Source organism: Macaca fascicularis, chromosome 5, assembly GCF_037993035.2.
Source record: "Macaca fascicularis isolate 582-1 chromosome 5, T2T-MFA8v1.1".
Classification (NCBI taxonomy): Eukaryota; Metazoa; Chordata; class Mammalia; order Primates; family Cercopithecidae; genus Macaca; species Macaca fascicularis.
In genome coordinates, this window is record NC_088379.1 from 133061305 (window position 1) to 133082774 (window position 21470).

The following is a 21470-nucleotide window of genomic DNA, read 5'->3' on the forward strand; positions in this document are numbered from 1 at the left end:
CACATGCCACCACGCCTAGCTAATTTTTGTATTTTTAGTAGAGACAGAGTTTCACCAAGACCAATCTTGGCCAGACTGGTCTTGAACTCCTGACCTCGTGATCCACCCGCCTCGGCCTCCCAAATGCTGGGATTATAGACGTGAGCCACCGCACCCGGCCTGATAACTGCTATCTTTACTTCTAACACAATAGATTAATTTTGCTCTTTTTGAACTTTAAGTAAATTTAACTCTATACAAATCACAGTGTATTTATGTGTGCCATCTTTTATGTTTACCAGCCTAACACTATGCCTGTGAGATATATCCATATTGTTGCTTGTAGATGTAGTTAATTTTTCAAAGCTGTATATTATTTCATTATATAATGTATTAGTCAGGGTTCTCTAAAGGGACAGAACTAATAGGATATGAAAGGGAGTTTATTAAGGAGAATTGACTCACATTATCACAAGGTAAAATCCCAGGATAGGTGGTCTGCAAGTTGAGGAGCAAGGAAGTCAGTGGTAGATCAGTCCTCCAAAACCTAAAAAGTAGGGAAGCCAACAATGCAGCCTTCTGTTTGCGGCCAAAGGCTCAAGAGTCCCTGGCAAACCACTGGTGTACATCCAAGAGTTCAAAAGCTGAAAAACATGGAGTCTGATGTTTGAGGGCAGGAAGCATCCAGCATGGGGAAAAGATGAAGGTTGGAAGACTCAGCAAGTCTAGTCCTTCCACTTTCTTCTGCCTGCTTTATTCTAGCCACGCTGGCAGCTGATTAGATGGTGCCCACCCAGATTGAGAGTGGGTCTGCCTCTCCCAGTCCATTGACTCAAATATTAATCTCTTTTGGCAACACCCTCACAGACACACCCAGAACAATACTTGGATTGCAGGATTTTCATTCTTCAATAAAGTCCAATCAAGTTGACACTCAATATTAACCATCACATATACCATACCACTATTTATATATTCTACTGCTGGTAGGCATTTAGGCTATTTCCAGTTTAGGGATAGAAGAATGATAAAGAATGCTGGGATTTTTCTGTTCATGCATTTTGGTGCACATTACTGTTGGAGCAAAATGGCTAGGTCAGAGATATGTTCATATTCGACTATAGTAAGTACTGCCAGTTTCCCACAATAGCTGTACTAATTTTGGTAGTGTCAGACTTTTTTTTTTTAATATGTCATCTGGTAAGTTGTAGTGTTTTCTTTCTTTCTTTCTTTTCCTTCCGTCCTTCCTTTTTTTTTTTTTTTTTTTTTTTTTGAGATGTGAGTCTCGCCCTGTTGCTCAGGCTGGAGTGCAGTGGCTGGATCTCGGCTCACTGCAACTTCCACCTCCCGGGTTCAAGCAATTCTCCTGCCTCAGCCTCCTGAGTAGCTGGGATTACAGGTGTGTGCCACCATGCCCGGCTAATTTTTGTATTTTTAGTAGAGACGGGGTTTCACCACATTGGTAAGGCTGGTCTCAAACTCCTGACCTCGTAATTTGCTCACCTCAGCCTGAAAGAAACCAAACACATCCCTCCATATATCTCCCAACTCCCTGAGCCCAGCACAAACACATTCCTCCATATATCTCCCAACTCCCTGAGCCCAGCACAAACACATTCCTCCATATATCTCCCAACTCCCTGAGCCCAGCACAAACACATTCCTCCATATGTCTCTCAACTTTAGAAAAACAACACCTGGGAAATCTCCGATAAGGACACAGTGAGAATCAATAAAAAATGCTAAATGTATAGTGTTAACCAATTATAGTGCTGTAACCAAAAGAATTCCCTTGTTCCTCTGTAACTTTACATATCCTGTTTACATCAGGCTATAAAAAGGCAAGCACTCGCTTTGTTCGGGGCCCTCTTGTATGCTGTGGAATGGAGGGACCACGTTCAAACTTGCAGTAAAAGATCCTTGTCGCTTGGCTTTGACTCTGGACTCTGGTGGTCTTCTTTGGGGAACAAACAGTCTGGGCATAACATCTGGGGGCTCGTCCGGGATTCCCCAAGCCCCCAGACCCCTGGTCAACGGATCTACCAGGATCGATCTGCTGATAGGTGAGCCGGCTCGTCTCTGTTTGTCTGTCTGTGTCTGTTCTGAACCTGTATCTGTGACTCGCGAGGTCTGAAACTGAAGCTGACGTAGTCCTGGCGGACGCGCTATAGGACAGCCAGCGGAGACCGGTGGGAGACGTCCCCTGGCTCTCGTCTGATCTAGGTTTTTATCTGAACTGATTCTGACCCGGGCTCCCAGAGCGCGCTTGCGGCTAGATATTATTAATACGCCAGATTTCCTTTACAGGAATTCTAACCCATATTCTTTTGCAGGAAGAGACTACAAATTAATACAGGATGGGTAATACTCAGAGTACTCCCCTATCTCTCCTTACAAGTAATTTCAAGGATGTTAGAGCAAGGGGCCATGATCTTAGTATGGAAATAAGGAAGGGAAAGCTAATTACTCTGTGCCACTCCGAATGGCCTGCCTTTGATGTGGGGTGGCCACCTGAAGGAACGTTCCAACTTCCTGTCATCACTAGAGTAAAGTCCAAGATTTTCCTACCTGGGCGTGCAGGCCACTCGGATCAAATCCTATATATCCTCATATGGCAGGACCTTGTTGAGAACCCGCCTCCTTGGCTGTCCCCTTTCCAATTAGCCCCCCCGAACCCTGTAAGGTGCTGGTTGCTCGGCCGCTAAAACCCAAGCAACTGACTGCCCCCCCTATCCTGTTCTACCTGATAGCGGGGACCCACTGTCCACAGAACCCCCTCCATACCCCTCCGGGCCCCAGGCCCCGGGCCCCGGGCCCCAGCCCCCCGGGCTGAGCCGCGGGAAGGAGCAGGCGGACGGGAGGTGGCCGACGCACCCAGACCCGCTGAAAGTGAAAGTAACTTTGAAGGGCCGTTGGGGCGGACACGAGGGCACACTTTGCGGGCTAGCCCCCCCCAGCCGCCTGACTCCACAGTGGCTCTACCCCTTCGGGAAATAGGACCCCCAGATGACACGGGAGTCCCCAGTTTCCAGTATTGGCCATTCTCCACCAGTGATCTGTATAACTGGAAGACTCAGAGTGCTCGGTTCTCAGACAACCCCAAAGATTTAATGGCTTTACTGGATAGTGTCATGTTCACCCACCAGCCCACTTGGGATGATTGTCAGCAGCTCCTCCGAATCTTGTTCACAACGGAGGAGTGAGAGAGAATACAGGTAGAAGCTAGAAAGCTGGTCCCGGGGGACGACGGTCAACCGACTGCCAACCCCGACCTCATAAATGTGACTTTTCCCCTGACCAGGCCGGCGTGGGACTACAACACGGCAGAAGGTAGGGGACGGCTACACCTTTATCGCCAGACTCTAATGGCGGGTCTCCGGGCAGCTGCTCGCAAGCCCACTAATTTGGCTAAAGTATACTCTGTTCTGCAGGGGAAGGCAGAAAGCCCAGCTACCTACTTAGAAAGATTAATGGAAGCTTTTAGACAGTACACCCCCATAGACCCAGAGGCTCCAGGAAGTCAGGCAGCTGTCGTAATGTCTTTTGTAAATCAGGCACCCCCAGACATTCAAAGGAAACTCCAGAAATTAGAAGACTTAGAGGGAAAGCAGATTCAGGACCTCCTTCAGATAGCCCAGCGGGTTTACAATAACAGAGATACTCCAGAAGAAAGGCAATTTAAGGTCACTGAAAAAATGACCAAGGTCCTGGCAGCAGTAGTACAGAAAGAGCATCTACAGCCAGAGAATACCCAACCTAGGCGGTCCCCCAGACATGATAATCTGAGCAAAGACCAATGTGCATACTGTAAGGAAGCTGGCCACTGGGTAAGAGACTGCCCCAAAAAGAAACAACGAGGACAGGGACCCCCTAGGTCTACACCCGTACTAGTCACTCAAGACGAAGACTAGGGAAGATGGGGTTTGGACCCCCTCCCCGAACCTAGGGTAACTTTACAAGTGGAGGGGTCCCCAGTCCAGTTCTTGGTCGATACGGGAGCACAGCACTCAGTCCTAGTTAAAACTAACGGAAAATTATCCTCCAAGTCCTCGTGGGTACAAGGGGCCACAGGAATTAAGAAATACCCCTGGACAACACAAAGAACAGTAAACCTCGGAGCCAGGAATGTAACCCATTCTTTCCTGGTCATCCCTGAGAGCCCCTGTCCCCTATTAGGGAGAGACCTGCTAACTAAAATGGGAGCACAGATCCATTTCCTCCCCGAGGGGCCCGTCGTGACCAACTCCCAAAATCAGCCCGTGTCCGTCCTGACTATAACCCTAGAAGATGAGTACCGGCTCCACCAGGAGCGAGTGGCCCCTGACCAGGACATACATAGCAACCTGGCTCCAGCAATATCCAGGAGCTTGGGCGGAAACGGGGGGCTTAGGACTAGCAAAACACCGTCCTGCCTTGTTTGTTGAACTCAAGCCTGGGACAGACCCCGTTCGGGTACGCAAATACCCGATGCCCCTAGAGGCCAAAGAAGGGATTGCACCACATATTCGCCGGCTCCTCGACCAAGGGGTCCTTCGCCCATGTCACTCGCCCTGGAATACTCCGTTGTTGCCAGTACGAAAACCTAGTAGTGGAGAATACAGACCTGTACAAGACTTGAGAGAAGTCAATAAGAGGGTTATGGACATACATCCAACTGTGCCTAACCCATACACCCTCCTGAGTACCTTAAACCTAAACATCAATGGTACACTGTTTTAGATTTGAAAGATGCTTTCTTCAGTTTGCCTTTAGCCCCTCAGAGCCAAAAGCTCTTCGCCTTCGAGTGGACTGACCCTGGGAGGGGCATAAGTGGCCAACTGACATGGACCAGACTGCCACAGGGATTCAAAAACTCTCCTACCCTGTTCAATGAGGCCCTCCATGAAGACCTGGGTGAGTACCGATGCAAACACCCTGAAATAACCTTACTACAGTATGTTGATGACCTCCTGATTGCTGCTGAAACCCAAAAAGCTTGTATTCAAGGGACCAAGGGTCTCTTACAAACTCTAGGGAAACTAGGCTACCGAGCCTCAGCAAAGAAAGCTCAAATCTGTAAATCAGAAGTATCATATCTGGGGTACCTGCTAAAAGGAGGGCAGCGCTGGTTAACAGATGCCTGGAAGCAGACTGTTCTGCAGATCCCCAGGCCACAATCCACCCGAAAAGTAAGGGAATTCCTGGGGTCGGCAGGATTTTGTAGACTATGGATACCTGGGTTCGCAGAACTGGCTAAACCCTTATATCAGGCAACACGGGGCAGCAGCCATTTAATTGGACAGAGGAAGCCAGGTCGGCTTTCCAACAGATCAAAACCGCCCTACTCTCTGCGCCTGCACTGGGACTACCTGATGTCACCAAGCCCCTCCACTTATACATGGACGAGAGCAAGGGTGTCACCAAGGTGGTAATAACTCAGAACTTAGGCCCCTGGCGGAGGCCGGTTGCCTACCTGTCAAAGAAATTAGACCCAGTGGCTGCCAGGTGGCCCCCTTGTCTCCGAATGATTGCAGCCACGGCCCTGATGGTACAAGATGCTGATAAACTTGTCATGGGTCAAGAATTATGGGTCGTTACCCCACATGCCATCGAGGGTGTACTCAAACAGCCACCTAATCGATGGATAAGTAACGCCCAGCTCACCCACTACCAAGGACTACTACTGAATCCTCTCAGGATAACTTTCCTGACCCCAACAACCTTAAACCCTGCCTCGCTGCTGCCCAACCTGGACCTGGACGCCCCGCTCCATGATTGCACCGAGATACTAGCTCAGGTGCACGGAGTTCGAGAGGACCTGCAGGACCGCCCACTTCCTGACGCTGACCTAGTCTGGTTCACTGATGGGAGCAGCTTCGTACACCAAGGCCAGAGGTACGCTGGAGCGGCAGTGACTTCAGAGACTGAGGTAATCTGGGCGGAACCCCTGCCCCCGGGGACATCGGCCCAGAAGGCCGAACTGATAGCGCTCACCCAAGCTCTTACCTTAGGGGCAGGGAAGAAACTGACAGTATACACAGACAGCCGATATGCTTTTGCTACGGCGCACATACATGGGGCCATTTACAGGAAGCGAGGGTTACTAACAGCTGAAGGAAAAGAGATAAAAAACAAGCAAGAGATCCTAGCCCTGTTAACAGCCCTATGGAGACCAGAAAAATTGGCTATTGTACATTGCCCAGGGCATCAGAAACCAACCACTCCAATTGCTCAAGGCAACTTTCTGGCAGACCAAACTGCAAGGAGTGTGGCAAAGGCTCCCAGCCAACTCCTTGCACTACAGCTCCCTGATCCGGGCCCCCGGGACTTGCCATATCTCCCTGATTATTCAGAACAAGATCTCCAGCGGATTGACAAACTTCCCCTGAAACAGATCCAGAATGGGTGGTGGACTGATACTAATAACCAAACCATCCTACCAGAAAAATTAGGACACCAAGTGTTAGAACACATCCACCGAACCACCCACCTGGGTGCCCGGCGGATGATAGACCTGATCAGACGCTCCAAGCTCAAAATCAGACATACAGCCGAGACGGCCAGCAGCATCGTGACAAGTTGCAAAGTCTGCCAGCTTAACAACGCCTACCCCCAATCCCAGGCTGCAACGGGAACAAGGCTCAGGGGAACCAGGCCCGGTATCTACTGGGAAGTAGATTTTACTGAGATAAAGCCAGGAAAATACGGGTATCGGTACTTACTTGTCTTTGTAGATACTTTTTCAGGGTGGACTGAAGCATTCCCAACCAAAAGGGAAACTGCTCAGGTCGTAGCAAAGAAAATTCTGGAAGATATCCTCCCCAGGTATGGCTTCCCCATCCAGATAGGGTCGGATAATGGGCCAGCCTTTGTTGCTAAGGTAAGTCAGGATTTGGCTTCCATCCTTGGGGCAAATTGGAAACTACATTGCGCTTACAGGCCCCAGAGTTCAGGACAGGTAGAGAGGATGAATCGGACCTTAAAGGAGACCTTAACTAAATTGACTATGGAGACTGGTGCTAACTGGGTGGTCCTTCTCCCCTACGCTCTGTTCCGGGCCCGTAATACCCCTTACAGACTGGGCCTTACCCCTTATGAAATCACGTATGGCAGACCCCCACCCCTGGTTCCCAGCCTAAAAGATGATCTGCTCAAGTCTGAAACAGAAAATGTCTCTGAACTCTTATTTTCCTTACAAGCCTTGCAGAAAATTCATCAAGAAATCTGGCCCAGGCTGAAGGAACTATATGAGACCGGTCCCCCACCGACACCCCATCCGTACCAGCCGGGAGACTGGGTCCTGGTTAAGGGACATCGACAAGAGACCCTAGAACCCAGGTGGAAGGGACCACTCCAGGTACTCCTAACCACACCCACCGCCCTGAAGATAGAAGGCATTGCGTCGTGGATCCACTACACCCATGTCAAGCCAGTGGACCCAACCTCCGACCTTCTGGGACCAATCACGGCGGTGGCTGAAGCACCGGCCACGTGGACTGTGGACAGAGCTAAGAACAACCCCTTAAAACTCACCCTGCGCCGGCAGCATAGCTCACTGCAAACATGCAGTTAGGTAGTCTAACCCTAACTTTAGTCGCCCTAGTGGCCGCTGGGGAAATCACAAAAACAGTTCTTAATCCCTTTGTCTGGAGATTCTGGCTTTATGAAAACCGAACGCACCCTGGGCAACCTCATAAGCCCGGGAAATTATTGGCCAGTGCTGATTGCCCCTCCTCAGGGTGCAATAGCCCAATTCTACTAAATTTTACTGGTTTTCAAATAGCCAAACCTATGACACCAATAATATGCTTTGAGTTTGATCAGACTAAATACAATTGTAAACACTATTGGTGGCACCAAAATGCCGGCTGTCCTTATAACTATTGTAACATCCATAGATCCCGATATTGGGGAGAGAAAGAACAGTTAGACCCTAAGTGGGCCTTCCATCGTAGACGGGACGGAGACTTTTCATATACATGGATAGTTAGAAACCCCTGGAACTCCCACTGGACCACACCTCAACATGGGGCTGTATACTACTCCCCCTCCTCCACATGGCCTAGCAGTCACCTCTATCTGTGGTGAGGTCTAGTGCAGGTACTGCCTCTGGTCCATGGAAATATCCAACGACAAGAGAACAGACTAACACAAGACTTACGTCCTTTCTCCCGGTTAAAATTATTACAAGAAGGACTAGAACTTGCTAACCTTACAGGACTTCACAGCCTGTCTGGCTGCTTTCTGTGTGCCACTCTAGGGCGTCCACCGCTAACCGCTGTCCCTCTGCCATGGGGATCCTCTACCTCTGCCCAAGCTAACAACCTCGAAAACCTCTCATATGCCCCTATCCTTAACGTGCCCCTATACCTAAACCCCAGTCAGGAAAAGTTTCCCTACTGTTTCTCAGGAACCAATTCCAGCCTCTGCAGCATCACTGCAACGCCCCCTAATATCACCCTAAGGGCTCCACTGGGCATATTCTTCTGGTGTAATGGAACATTATCTAAGAACCTATCTAGTCCCTCTGTTACCAACCTACTGTGTCTTCCTGTCACATTAGTTCCCCGGTTGACTCTACTAACTGCTGGCAAGTTCCTGGGGTACACCGGTAACTGGACTAGTACTGCTATTCACCCAGTCCTTAGACCGAGACCTGCACGAGCCATATTTCTCCCCCTCATTGCGGGAATCTCCCTCACCTCATCCCTCATTGCGGCCGGACTGGTGGGGGGAGCCCTAGGTCACACCCTCATAGAAAGCAACAGGTTATACCAGCAATTTGCCGTTACTATGGAGGAGTCGGCTGAGTCCCTTGCCTCCCTTCAGCGACAGCTCATGTCCCTAGCTCAGGTAACCTTGCAGAACCGGAGGGCCCTAGACCTACTCACTGCTGAAAAAGGTGGTACATGTATGTTTCTAAAGGAAGACTGTTGTTTCTACATAAATGAATCAGGGCTTGTAGAGGACCGGGTCCAGCAGCTACGCAAGTTAAGCACAGAAGTAAAAACACGGCAGTTCGCTTCAGCTGCAGACCAATGGTGGAATTCCTCTGTGTTTTCCCTGTTAGCCCCCTTCCTTGGACCCCTGCTGAGTCTACTATTTCTGCTTACCGTAGGACCTTGTGTTGTTAACAGAATTTTGCAGTTTGTCAGAGAAAGGTTTGACACCGTACAGCTCATGGTCCTCAGAGCCCAATACCAACCTGTAAACGCTGAAACAGAATCAGACTTATAAGACCCAAGATTGGCTCTAGAGGTACCTAAGAAAAGGGGGGAATGAAAGAAACCAAACACATTCCTCCATATATCTCCCAACTCCCTGAGCCCAGCACAAACACATTCCTCCATATATCTCCCAACTCCCTGAGCCCAGCACAAACACATTCCTCCATATGTCTCTCAACTTTAGAAAAACAACACCTAGGAAATCTCCGATAAGGACACAGCAGGAATCAATAAAAAATGCTAAATGTATAGTGTTAACCAATTATAGTGCTGTAACCAAAAGAATTCCCTTGTTCCTCTGTAACTTTACATATCCTGTTTACATCAGGCTATAAAAAGGCAAGCACTCGCTTTGTTCGGGGCCCTCTTGTATGCTGTGGAATGGAGGGACCAAGTTCGAACTTGCAGTAAAAGATCCTTGTCGCTTGGCTTTGACTCTGGACTCTGGTGGTCTTCTTTGGGGAACAAACGGTCTGGGCATAACAGGCCTCCCAAAGTGCTGGGTTTACAGGCGTGAGACACTGTGCCTGGCCAGGTTGTAGTGTTTTCTCTTTGTGATTTTTAACTTACATTTCCCTGCTTTCTTTTCTTTTTCTTTCTTTTTTTTTTTTTTTTTTTTCTGAGACAGAATCTTGCTCTTGCTCTGTCACCCAGGCTGGAGTGCAGTGGTGCGATCTTGGCTCACTGCAACCTGCACCTCCCGGGTTCAAGCGATTCTCCTGCCTCAGCCTCCCAAATAGCTGGGATTATGGGCACATGCCACCATGCCTGGCTAATTTTTGTATTCTCAGTAGAGACAGGGTTTCACCACGTTGGTTGGGCTGGTCTCAAACTCTCTGACCTGTCATCTGCCCATCTCAGCCTCCCAAAGTGCTGGGATTACAGGCGTGAGCCACCACGCCCGGCCCCATTTCCCTGCTTTCTAATGAGGTTAAACATGATTTTGTTTCTTTCTTCTTTTTCTTTTTTGAGACAGGGTTTCACTTTGTTACCCAGGCTAGAGTGCAGTGGTATGATCGCAGCTAACTGCAGCCTCAATCTCCCAGACTCAAGTGATCCTCCCACCTCAGCCTCCCTTGTGGCTGAGACGACAGGCATGCCACAATACCAGGTATCCAGGAAAGTGTCAAAGTCTGTAAAATATTTGAAGAGATTTATTCTGAGCCAAATATGAGTGACCATGGCCTGTGACACAATCCTTAGGAGGTCCTGAGAACATGTGCCCAAGGTGGTGGGGGTGCAGCGTTGTTTTATGCATTTTAGGGAGGCATGAGACATCAAACACATTTAAGAAATACATTGGTTTTGTCCAGAAAGGCAGGATAACTCAAAGCGGAGTGGGTGGGGGGCTTCCAGGCTATAAGTAAATTTAAACCTTTTCTGGTTGACAATTGGTTGAGTTTGTTTAAAGACCTGGGAAAGTAGCCGGGCATAGTGGCTCATGCCTGTAATACCAGCACTTTGGGAAGCCGGAGAGGGCAGAACACCTGAGGTCAGGAGTTCGAGACTAGCCTGGCCAACATGGTGAAACCCCATCTCTACTAAAAATACAAAAATTAGCCGGGCGTGGTAGCGAGTGCCTGTAATCCCAGCTGCTTGGGAGGCTGAGGCAGGAGGATCACTTGAACCCGGGAGGTGTAAATTGCGATGAGCCAAGACAGCACCATTCAGCCTGGGCAACAAGAGGGAAACTCTGTCTGGAAAAACAAAAAACAAAAAACAAAAACAAAAACAAAACCTGGGAAAGAAAGGCATTTTCCTTTGGAAAGAAACAAAATGTTGAAGTTAAAAGATTAGGGAGACCAAGGTTCTTTTGAAGTCGTATAGTGGCTAGCTTAGAGACAATAGATGACAAATGTTTCCTATTCAGATCTTTAAAAGGTGCCACACTCTTAGTTAATCTCTTTAGGATTGAGAAGGCCTGGAAGAAAAGATCTAGCTATGTTAATATAGATTCTTTACAGATGCAAATTCCCCCCCCCCCCCACACACACACACAAAGGACAGCTTTGCAGGGCCAATTCAAAATATGGCAAAGGAAAAAAAAAAAAAAAAGGCCGGGCGCAGTGGCTCAAACCTATAATTCCAGCACTTTGGGAAGCCCAGGCGGGCGGATCACCTGGGGTCACTGAGATTGAAGCCAGCCTGGCTAACATGGTAAAACCCCATCTCAACTAAAAATACAAAAACCAGCCAGGCGTGGTGTCGTGCACTTGTAATCCCAAGTACTCAGGAGGCTGAGGGAAAAGAATCGCTTGAACTTGAGAGGTGGAGGTTGCATTGAGCTGAAATTGTGCCACTGCACTCCAGCCTGGGTGATAGGGCGAGACTTCGTCTCATAAATAAATAAATAAATACATAAAATAAAACAAAATATGGCAAAGAAACATGTTTTGGGGTAAAATATTTTGACTTTCTTCTTTGTTATGCCAGAGTCAGACTGGAAAGTAAGTCACAATATATAGGGTTAAATAAAACCCATCTGATGAGAATTTATGGTTTGTAGGGCATGAATCCCCAGACCCATTAGATAGGAATTTGGGCAAGATAAAAAAAAATGAGAGCTTAGTCCTCACTGGGTACTTTTTTTTTTTTTTTTCGAGACAGAGTTTCATCATGTTACCCAGGCTAGTCTCCAACTCCTGGGCTCAGGTCTCCTGGGCTCAATCAGTCCACCAACATTTGTCTCCCAAAGTGCTGGGATTACAGGCTTGAGCTACCGTGCCCAGCCTGTGATTTTCTTTTTATTTTTTGAGGGAGAGTTTCGCTCTGGTCGCCCAGATTGGAGTGCAATGGCGCAATCTTGGCTCACTGCAACCTCCACCTCCTGGGTACAAGCGATTATCCTGCCTCAGCCTCCTGAGTAGCTGAGATCACAGGCGCCTGCCACCATGTCTGGCTAATTTTTTCTATTTTAGTAGAGATGGGGTTTCACCATGTTGGTCAGGCTGGTTGGGAACTCCTGACCTCAGGTGATCCATTCGCCTCAGCCTCCCAAAGTGCTGGGATTACAGGCGTGAGCCACCGTGCCTGGCCGAGTCTATGGTTTTCATATAACATATGAAGCATTTTGATTCTCTCAGATTTTACACTCAGAATACACTATCTACAGTTAATTCTCAACTTTTTCTCCTACTTAATTAAATTCTAAGAATACTAAGAAGATGAGCTGAGATAGGGTCTTGCTATGTTGCCCAGTCTGGTCTCAAACTCCTGAGCTCAAATGATTCTCCTGCCTCAGCCTCTCAAGTAGCTGGGACTACAGGCAGCTGTCACTATGCCCAGGTTTAGTCAGAAATTTAGAACTTGATCTCTTTATTTCATTTCTTATATCCATTAGATTAGCAATTCCAGTTAATGAGATAATTCCCAAAATGTATCTCAAATCATTCCACTGCCCTATGCACTGCCACTTCTTAAGTCCAGACGATCATCATATCGTTCTTAGAATACTACAACAACAACTTCATGTTTTTCACATTCTGCATTTTGTCACTGCCCTTTCCACTTCATTTTCCATATTACAGCAATAGGGGTATTAACTCTTACATCTTTTCAGTGTTTCCCCATTGCTCTGATAGAATTCAAATTCTGTCATAATCCAGAAGCCCCTGCAGGCTCTGCCTTAGGCTCTCTCTCTCACCTCATCTTTACTCATGCTTTTTTTTTTTTCTTTTTTTTTGAGACAGAGTCTCGCTTCTTCACCCAAGCTGGAGTGCGGTGGCATGATCTTGGCTCACGGCAACCTCCGCCTCCTGGGTTCAAGCAATTTTCCTGCCTCAGCCTCCCCAGTAGTTGGGATTACAGGCACCACCACTATGCCCGGCTAATTTTTGTATTTTTAGTAGAGACGAGGTTTTGCCATGTTGGCCAGGCTGGTCTCGAATTCCTGACCTCAAGTGATCCGCCCACCTTGGTCTCCCAAAGTGCTTGGATTACAGGCTTGAGCCACCACACCTGGCCATTTTCCTTCTTTCTTTTTTTTTTTTTTTTGAGACAGGGTCTCGCTTGAACCCGGGAGGCAGAGGTTACAGTGAGCTTAGATGGCGCCACTGCACTCCAGCCTGGGCGATGCAGTGAGACTCTGTCTCAAAAAAAAAAAAAAAAAATTAATTAATTAAAAAGTGAAATGGAACTGAATAGACCATGTAAGAACGTCTTCATAGCCGGGCACAGTGGCTCATGCCTGTAATCCCAACACTTTGGGAGGCCCAGGCAGGTGGATCACCTGAGGTCATGAGTTTGAAACCAGTCTGGCCAACATGGTGAAACTACTACTAAACTACTACTACAACCTGGTGAAACTACTAAAAATACAAAAACAAGCTGGGCGTGGTGGCAGGCGCCTGTAATCCCAGCTACTCAGGAGGCTGAGGCAGGAGAATCGCTTGAACCCGGGAGGTGGAGTTTGCAGTGAGCCGAGATTGCACCACTGCACTCCAGCCTGGGTGACACAGTAACACTCCGTCTCAAAAAAAAAAAAAAAAAAAAAAAAAAAAAGAATGTCTTCATGTAGTAAGGATAAGTACTGTTTTCTGAAACTTTTGGTTAAATTATACATATTAAGTCATTAGATGTGAAAGTCATTGCACTATGCATTTTGCCTCTCTGTGTAAGTTCCTGAAGTGACTAGTTCACCAGATCAGTTACTGGATCATAGTAATCAGTCAGTGAATATTTATAAATTGATTAAAACAAGCCGTAAGAAGTATTGAGAAGCTGATTAAAAACTTTTGCTTAATTTCTCTACAGAGTTTCTTTCTTTTTTATTTTGTTTGAGACAGGGTCTTGCTCTGTCACCCAGGCTGGATGCAGTGGCACGATCTCGGCTCACTGTGACCTCTGCTTCCCAGGTTCAAGGGATTCTCCTGCCTCAGCCGCTGAGTAGCTGGAATTACAGGCATGCGCCACCACGCCCGGCTAATTTTTTGTATTTTTAGTAGAGACGGGGTTTCACTATGTTGGTCAGGCTGGTCTTGAACTCCTGACCTCGTGATCCACCTGCTTTGGCCTCCCAAAGTGCTGGGATTATAGGTGTATATAATCTTTCTTCTTCTTTTTGTTTTTCAGTTTATTTTTTCTAGCCAGGCATGGTGATGTACACCTGTAGTTCCAGCTACTAGGAAAGCTAAGGCAGGATGATCACTTGAGTTCAGCAGTTCATGACCAACCTAGCCTACATAGTGAGACCCTGTCTTTAAATAAAAAAAAAAAAAAAAAAAAGGAGGAGGCCAGGCGCGGTGGCTCATGCCTGTAATCCCAGCACTTTGGGAGGCGGAGGTGGGCGGATCACGAGGTCAGGAGATCAAGACCATCCTGGCTAGCATGCTGAAACCCGTCTCTACTAAAAAAAAAAAAAATACAAAAAATTAGCCAGGCGTGGTGGTGGGCGCTTGTAGTCTCAGCTACTCTGGAGGCTGAGGCAGGAGAATGGTGTGACCCGGGAGGCGGAGCTTGCAGGGAGCTGAGTTCAGGCCACTGCACTCCAGCCTGGGTGACAGAGCAAGACTCCGTCTCAAAAAAAAAAAAAAGAAAAAATTAAAATGAGGCCAGGCGTGGTGGCTCTCACCTGTAATCCCAGCACCTTAGGAGGCTGAGGCTGGCAGGTCACCTGAGGTCAGGAGTTCAGGACCAGCCTGGTAAACATGGTGAAACCCTGTCTCTATTAAAAACACAAGAATTAGGGACAGGCGCAGTGGCTCACACCAGTAATCTCAGCACTTTGGGTGGCCCAGGAGGGTGGATCACTTGAGGTGAGGAGTTCAAGACCAGCCTGGTCAACATAGTGAAACTTTGTCTCTACTAAAATTCGCTGGGCGTGGTGGTGCATGCCTGTAGTCCCAGCTACTAGGGAGGCTGAGGCAGGAGAATTGCTTGAACCTGGGAGGTGGAGCTTGCAGTGAGCTGAGATCCCACCACCGCACTCCAGGCTGGGCAACAGAGTAAGACTACGTCTCAAAAAAAGAAAAATTAGGCACGGTGGCGCATGCCAGGAGACTCGCTTGAACCCACGAGGCAGAGGCTGTAGTGAGCCAAAACCGTACCACTACACTCTAGCCTAGGCAACAGAGTGAGACTCTTTCTAAAAAAAAAAAAAAACAAAAAACAAAAAACAGGCCAGGCAAGGTGGCTTACACCTGTAATTCTAACACTTTGGGAGGCCAACGTGGGCAGATCACCTGAGCTCAGGAGTTGGACACCAGCCTGGGCAACATGGTGAAACCCTGTCTCTACTGAAAATACAAAAAATTAGCTGGGCATGGCAGCGCACGCCTGTAGTCCCAGCTACTCCAGAGGCTGAGGGAGAATTCTTGAACTTAGGAGGTGGAGGTTGCAGTGAGCCGAAATTGTGCTGCTGCACTCCAGCTTGGACTCCAGCTAAAAAAAAAAAAAAATCAACAAAAAAGAAAGATATTTATGGCTGGGTGCGTGGCTCATGCCTGTAATCCTACCACTTTGGGAAGCCGAGGCGAGTGGATCACTTGAGGTCAGGAGTTTGAGAGCAGCCTGGCCAAGACGGTGAAACCCCTTCTCTACTAAAATTAAAAAATTAGCTGGGTGCGGTGGCAGGCACCTGTAATCACAGCTAATCAGGAGGCTGAAGCAGGACAATTGCTTGAACCTGGGAGGCAGAGGTTGCAGTTAGCTGAGATCTTGCCACTACACTCCAGTGTGGGTGACAGGGTGAGACTCCATCTCAAAAAAAAACAAAAAAAACCACAACCAAACAAACAAACAGAAAAGCACATTTATGTTGTATCAGTATTCACAAGACTGTACTAATATTAATATAACTAGATAACAAGAAATATTTGAAAAACTAACTGACCCCTCCTCCTACACCTTATTGTTTGAACACTTCTGTTCTTTGAAAGCTGGAAAAGAGAAAAAGATATGCTTCCTTGAGCTTACTGAATATTATTGGAGTACTTTTTCAAAAATATTAAATATTACTGTTATTTGTGTATTACAAGTTATTATAAAAACAAGATTGGTGTGTCAGGAAAGGCAGATAGATTTTATTTTATTTTTTTTTTATTTTTTATTTTTATTTTATTTTATTTTTTTTTGAGACGGAGTCTCGCTCTGTCACCCAGGCTGGAGTGCAGTGGCCGGATCTCAGCTCACTGCAAGCTCCACCTTCCGGGTTTACGCCATTCTCCTGCCTCAGCCTCCCGAGTAACTGGGACTACAGGCGCCCGCCAACACGCCCGGCTAGTTTTTTGTATTTTTTAGTAGAGACGGGGTTTCACCATGTTAGCCAGGATGGTCTCGATCTCCTGACCTCGTGATCCACCCGTCTCGGCCTCCCAAAGTGCTGGGATTACAGGCTTGAGCCACCGCGCCCGGCCTTAGATTTTAATATGTATCATAACTCAATTATTAGTCTGAGAGTTTCTAGCCAAGACACATAAACTTTTTAGTCCCTATTTCTGTTAAACTGGCCCCTTAAAGCCTATCTAAACGCCCGGGCACGGTAGTTCACGCCTGTAATCCCAGCACTTTGGGAGGCTGAGGCGGGTGGATCACGACGTCAGGAGATCCAGACCATCCTGGCTAACATGGTGAAACCCCATCTCTACTAAAAAATACAAAAAATTAGCCGGGCTCGGTGGCATGCGCCTCTGGTCCCAGCTACTCCTGAGGCTGACGCAGGAGAATCACTTGATGTGGGAGGCAGAGGTTCCAGTGAGCCGAGATCGCACCACTGCACTCCAGCTTGGGCGACAGAGCGAGACTCTGTCTCAAAAAGAAAACAAAAACGAAAACAAAACCTACCTAAAAGTAAAGAGAGCTTCAAAATGCTTACTTAGAAGGGGCTTAAGAACAGCAATCTGGCTGGAAAGTAGCCTAGATTTGAGTTGAAACTATGCTTGGCCGGAGGCGGTGGCTCACACCTGTAATGCCAGCAGTTTGGGAGGCTGTCGCAGGCAGATCACTTGAGGTCAGGAGTTCCAGACCAGCCTGGCCAACATGGCAAAACCCCGTCTGTACTAAAAACACAAAAATTAGCCAGGCATGGTGGCATGCGCCTGTAGTCTCAGCTGCTCGGGAGACTGAGGTAGGAGAAATGCCTAACCCAGGAGGAAGTTGCAGTGAGCCAATATCGTGCCACTGCCCTCCAGCCTGGGCAACAGGGCAAGACTCTGTCTCAAAAAACAAAACCAAAACCAAAATCAAAACCAAAAACCAAAACAAACACACACACACACACACACACACAAAACAAATACAAAACAACAACAAAAACAAAACCAACACCCCCCCCCCAAAAAAAGCGCCTATGTTTGCACAGCAAACACTGTGTTTTTACACATTTGTAAGATATAGGTCAGTTAAAAAAAGAGCAACATTTTCTAAAAATGCTTTTATTCCTCTTTTATTAATTTTTTTGTGTGACAGGATCTCACTCTTTCGTTCAGGCTATAAGTACAGTTGCACGATCTTGGCTAGCTGCATCCTGCAGCTTCCCCAGCTCAGGAGATCCTTCCGCCTCAGCCTCCCAAGTAGCTGGGACTATATGGGTCAGCATCACTATGCCCGGCTTTTTTTTTTTTTTTCTTTTCTTTTTTGAGATGGGAGTCTAGTTCTGTCGCCCAGGCTGGAGTGCAGTGGCATGATCTCGGCTCACTGCATCCTCTGCCTCCCAGGTTTAAGTGATTCTCCTGCCTCAGCCTCCTGAGTAGCTGTGGTTACAGGCACACGCCACAATGCCTGCCTATAATACTATTAGGGAAGGAGGACGGCAGCTTGGAGTAGGGCAATAGTAGTGGAGAAAGCAGCAGAAGGATTTGATAGATTTAGGAGGTACAATCAATTGGTCTTGCTGAGTGCCTAGAACATTGCCTGGCTGATGCTTGAGAAATATTTGTAAATGAATAAACTAGCCATGGAGCTTGAGGGACGGGGGTGAAAGGATGACTCTTAGGTTTTATGGACTAGGTTTTATGGTGCTATTCACTGAGAGAGAGAACAGGGTTAAAAAAACCTGGTTAAAGGATGCTACCTCTCACACATGCTTACTGTAAATTGGCTCTTCTCTCACCCCCATTGCCTTGACGGCAGTTTTTTTTTTTTTTTTTTTTTTTTTTTTTTTTAGAGTGAGTCTCTCTCTGTCTCCCAGGCTGGAGTGGCTGGAATGCAGTGGCACGATCTCAGCTCACTGGGTTCAAGAGATTTTCCTGCCGCAGCCTCCCGAGTAGCTGGGATTACAGGCACCTGCCACCATGCCCGGCTAAGTTTTGTATTTTTAGTAGAAATGGGGTTTCACCATGTTGGCCAGGCTGGTCTCGAACTCTTGACCACAAGTGATCCGCCTGCCTTGGCCTACCAAAGTGCTGGGATTACAGGCGTGAGCCACCATGCCAACCTAGAGGGCAGTGTTTTTTTGTTTTTGAGATGGACTTTCACTCTGTAGCCCAGGCTGGAGTGGACTGGTGCCACCTCACTGCAACCTCTGACTCCCAGGTTCAAACAATTCTTCTGCCTCAGCCTACTGAGTAGCTGGGACTACAGGCTCACAACACCATGCCCGGTTAAATTTTTGTATTTTTAGTAGAGACAGGGTGTCACCATGTCAGCCAGGCTAGTCTCGAACTCCTGACCTCGTGATCCGCCAGCCTCGGCCTCCCAAAGTGCTGGGATTATAGGCTTGAGCCACTGCGCCTGGCCGATGGCAGTGTTTTGAACCAAATAATTTGTTCTTCCAGACCAGGTGAATACCCTACCCAAGGGCAGAAAATCCACAGATTGGCTAATGACTTGTATAATCTGGCTGGAAAAAATAACTAGGGTCAAGCAGTCTTTTATCCTTGATTTTGAACTAAGAAGCAGAGGAAGAGTCTGGCACGTAGCTGCAGAGGCAGAATAAAGTAACAAGATAGAGGTTAATAACAGCAAATTAGGTCAGTCAGATGAAACTAAAATCAGACGGAACGCTCAAATTTTGTAATTTTAAGTTTATTATTAAAAGGACCCTTTACAGAGGTGTGAGACTGGGCGTGGTGGTTCACGCCTGTAATCCCAGCACTTTGAGAAGCCAAGGTGGGCGGGGGGGGGGGGGGGGGGGTATGACCTGAGGCCAGGAGTTCAAGACCAGCCTGGCCAACATGGTGAAACACTATGTCTACCAAAAATACAAAAATTAGCCTGGTGTGGTGGTGGGAGCCTGTAATCTCAGCTACTCAAGAGGCTGAGGCATGAGAATCGCTTGAACCCTAGAGACAGAGGTTGCAGTGAGCCCTGACTGCGCCACTGCACTCTAGCCTGGGCACAGAGAGAGATTACCTCCAAAAAAAAAAAAAAAAAAAAAAAAAGAACTCCAGACGCCGTGCTTCACACCTGTAATCCCAGCACTTTGAGAAGCTGAGGCGGGTGGATCATTTAAGGTCAGGAGTTCAAGACCAGCCTGGCCAACATGATGAAACCCCATCTACTAAATATACAAAAATTAGCTGGGTGGTAGTGGCGTGCCTGTAATCCCAGCTACTCAGGAGGCTGAGGCAGGAGAATCTCTTGAGCCTCGGAGGCAGAGGTTGCAGTTAGCCGAGATCAGGCCACTATGATCAGCCTGGGCCAACAGAGTGAGACTCTGTCTCAAACAACCACCACCACCACCAATAAAAAATACAAAGCGATAGGCCGGGTGCGGTGGCTCAAGCCTGTAATCCCAGCACTTTGGGAGGCCAAGACGGGCGGATCACGAGGTCAGGAGATCAAGACCATCCTGGCTAACACGGTGAAACCTGGTCTCTACTAAAAAATACAAAAAATTAGCCGGGCGTGGTGGCGGGCGCCTGTAGTCCCAGCTACTCGGGAGGCTGAGGCTGGAGAATGGCATGAACCCGAGAGGTGGAGCTTGCAGTGAGCTGAGATCCGGCCACTGCACTCCAGCCTGGGCGACAGAGCAAGACTCCGTCTCAAAACAACAACAACAACAACAACAACAACAAAACCACAGGGCCACTAATAACCTAACAGAGCTAGTAAAGATGGCTGGGAATATAGGTGGAAGTACAATCCCCGTTTAATTGCAACAAGGTTCTCTAGGTTACTTAGGGTCAGGTAAACTGGAGATCACTGACATGGAAAACAAGAAAACCCTTATTGTTTATAGCTGTTATGTATAAATAGGTTATTAGCCTTAGGAAAATCATTTATGCCGAGTACAGCTTTTGAGTAAGCAAAAAGTATTAACGTCGGGTTGAATGTAATTGAAGCGAGACCTACTGGACGTGGGGTGGGGGTTGCAAGCCCATACAAAAGGCAAGCACGGATAACTTATTTCACAAGGCTATGGGGTTGTGGGGCTCGGAAAAAGAAACATCAGCGGCGGAACCTGCTCTCAGCCACCTTGCACCAGAACACAAACAATGACTCAAAAATACACGCATATGAAACGAGTATCATCTCTAAGTGAATGTGAGTGCCAAGTAGAAAGCTAGTATCCGATTTATTATCGCAACGTCTTTGTACCATTTTAACATCCATTCCAGGAAGAAAAAGCCTATTGGGAATATGGTTAACTTATAATTAAGTGCTGTTTCCCCAAATTAAAGAAACAACAACAAAAAAATCTAAAAGCCAGCGAAATACTATTTAATTTACTCAGTAACCCTTTAAAACTCTTTTTAGTTGGTGGGTGGGAATCCGGGCGGGGAGGCGCACTAAACCGAACGCCGGGGCAAAGGTTTCCTAAACAGTTACCAGGAGGTAACTCCGCTTTCATCTCGGACGTGGCTCAAGATTACAGGTGATCGCAGTGCCCGGAGGCGCCAGGAGGCAACTTTCACAGGGGGGAGGCGCCGGGCGCCAGGGGGCCAAGCGGCCGGGCCCGGGAGCCCACTTCACTTGGGAGCCGCCCCAGGCCGGGGGTCGACACCGCGTTCCCTCCCTTAGCCTAGACGCGACCCAGCTTTAGGGCCTAAGGGCAAATCAAGCGCCCGGTCCTCCCGGCGCCATGTGCGCGGCCCGCCCAGGCCCTTGGCCACCGTCGCCGCGGGGGCAGGCCGCGAGCCACAGAGGCCTGGTGCGCGTCCCGCCCCTGAGCCCGCAGTAGGGGCGGCCTCAGACCGTGAGCCGGGAGTCGTCCCCTTAGTCCTCCCTCGCACTCGGAGGGCCTCCGGGGCGGGGCAGGCCTTCGGGCCGGGCGGCACCCGGGCGGTCGAATCCGTCAGCTCCCGCGAGTGGCCCGGCGAGGGAAGGAGCCGGTGAGTAGCCACGTCACGCTCCTCAGGGAGGCCCCGCCCCGTGCTCTCGGGCCGCCCCTCCTCGTCGTCTCCACGC

The 21470-nt window shown here is 48.2% G+C and overlaps 1 protein-coding gene across 6 annotated transcripts in view; it reads left to right on the forward strand.

The window, feature by feature from the left end:
- The first annotated feature begins 20905 nt into the window (after positions 1 to 20905).
- LARP1B (La ribonucleoprotein 1B) overlaps positions 20906 to 21470 on the forward strand; it is a 154641-nt gene continuing 154076 nt past the window's right edge. For 3 of the 6 annotated variants that reach the window (XR_012435091.1, XM_045392866.2, XM_074040456.1), the window contains exon 1: positions 20906 to 20937. The gene's annotated coding sequence lies outside the window, so the exon portion shown is untranslated. Of the gene's footprint in view, positions 21395 to 21470 lie in introns of all 6 variants that reach the window. The other 3 variants (XM_015450821.4, XM_065545460.2, XM_074040455.1) reach the window with 1 other exon arrangement.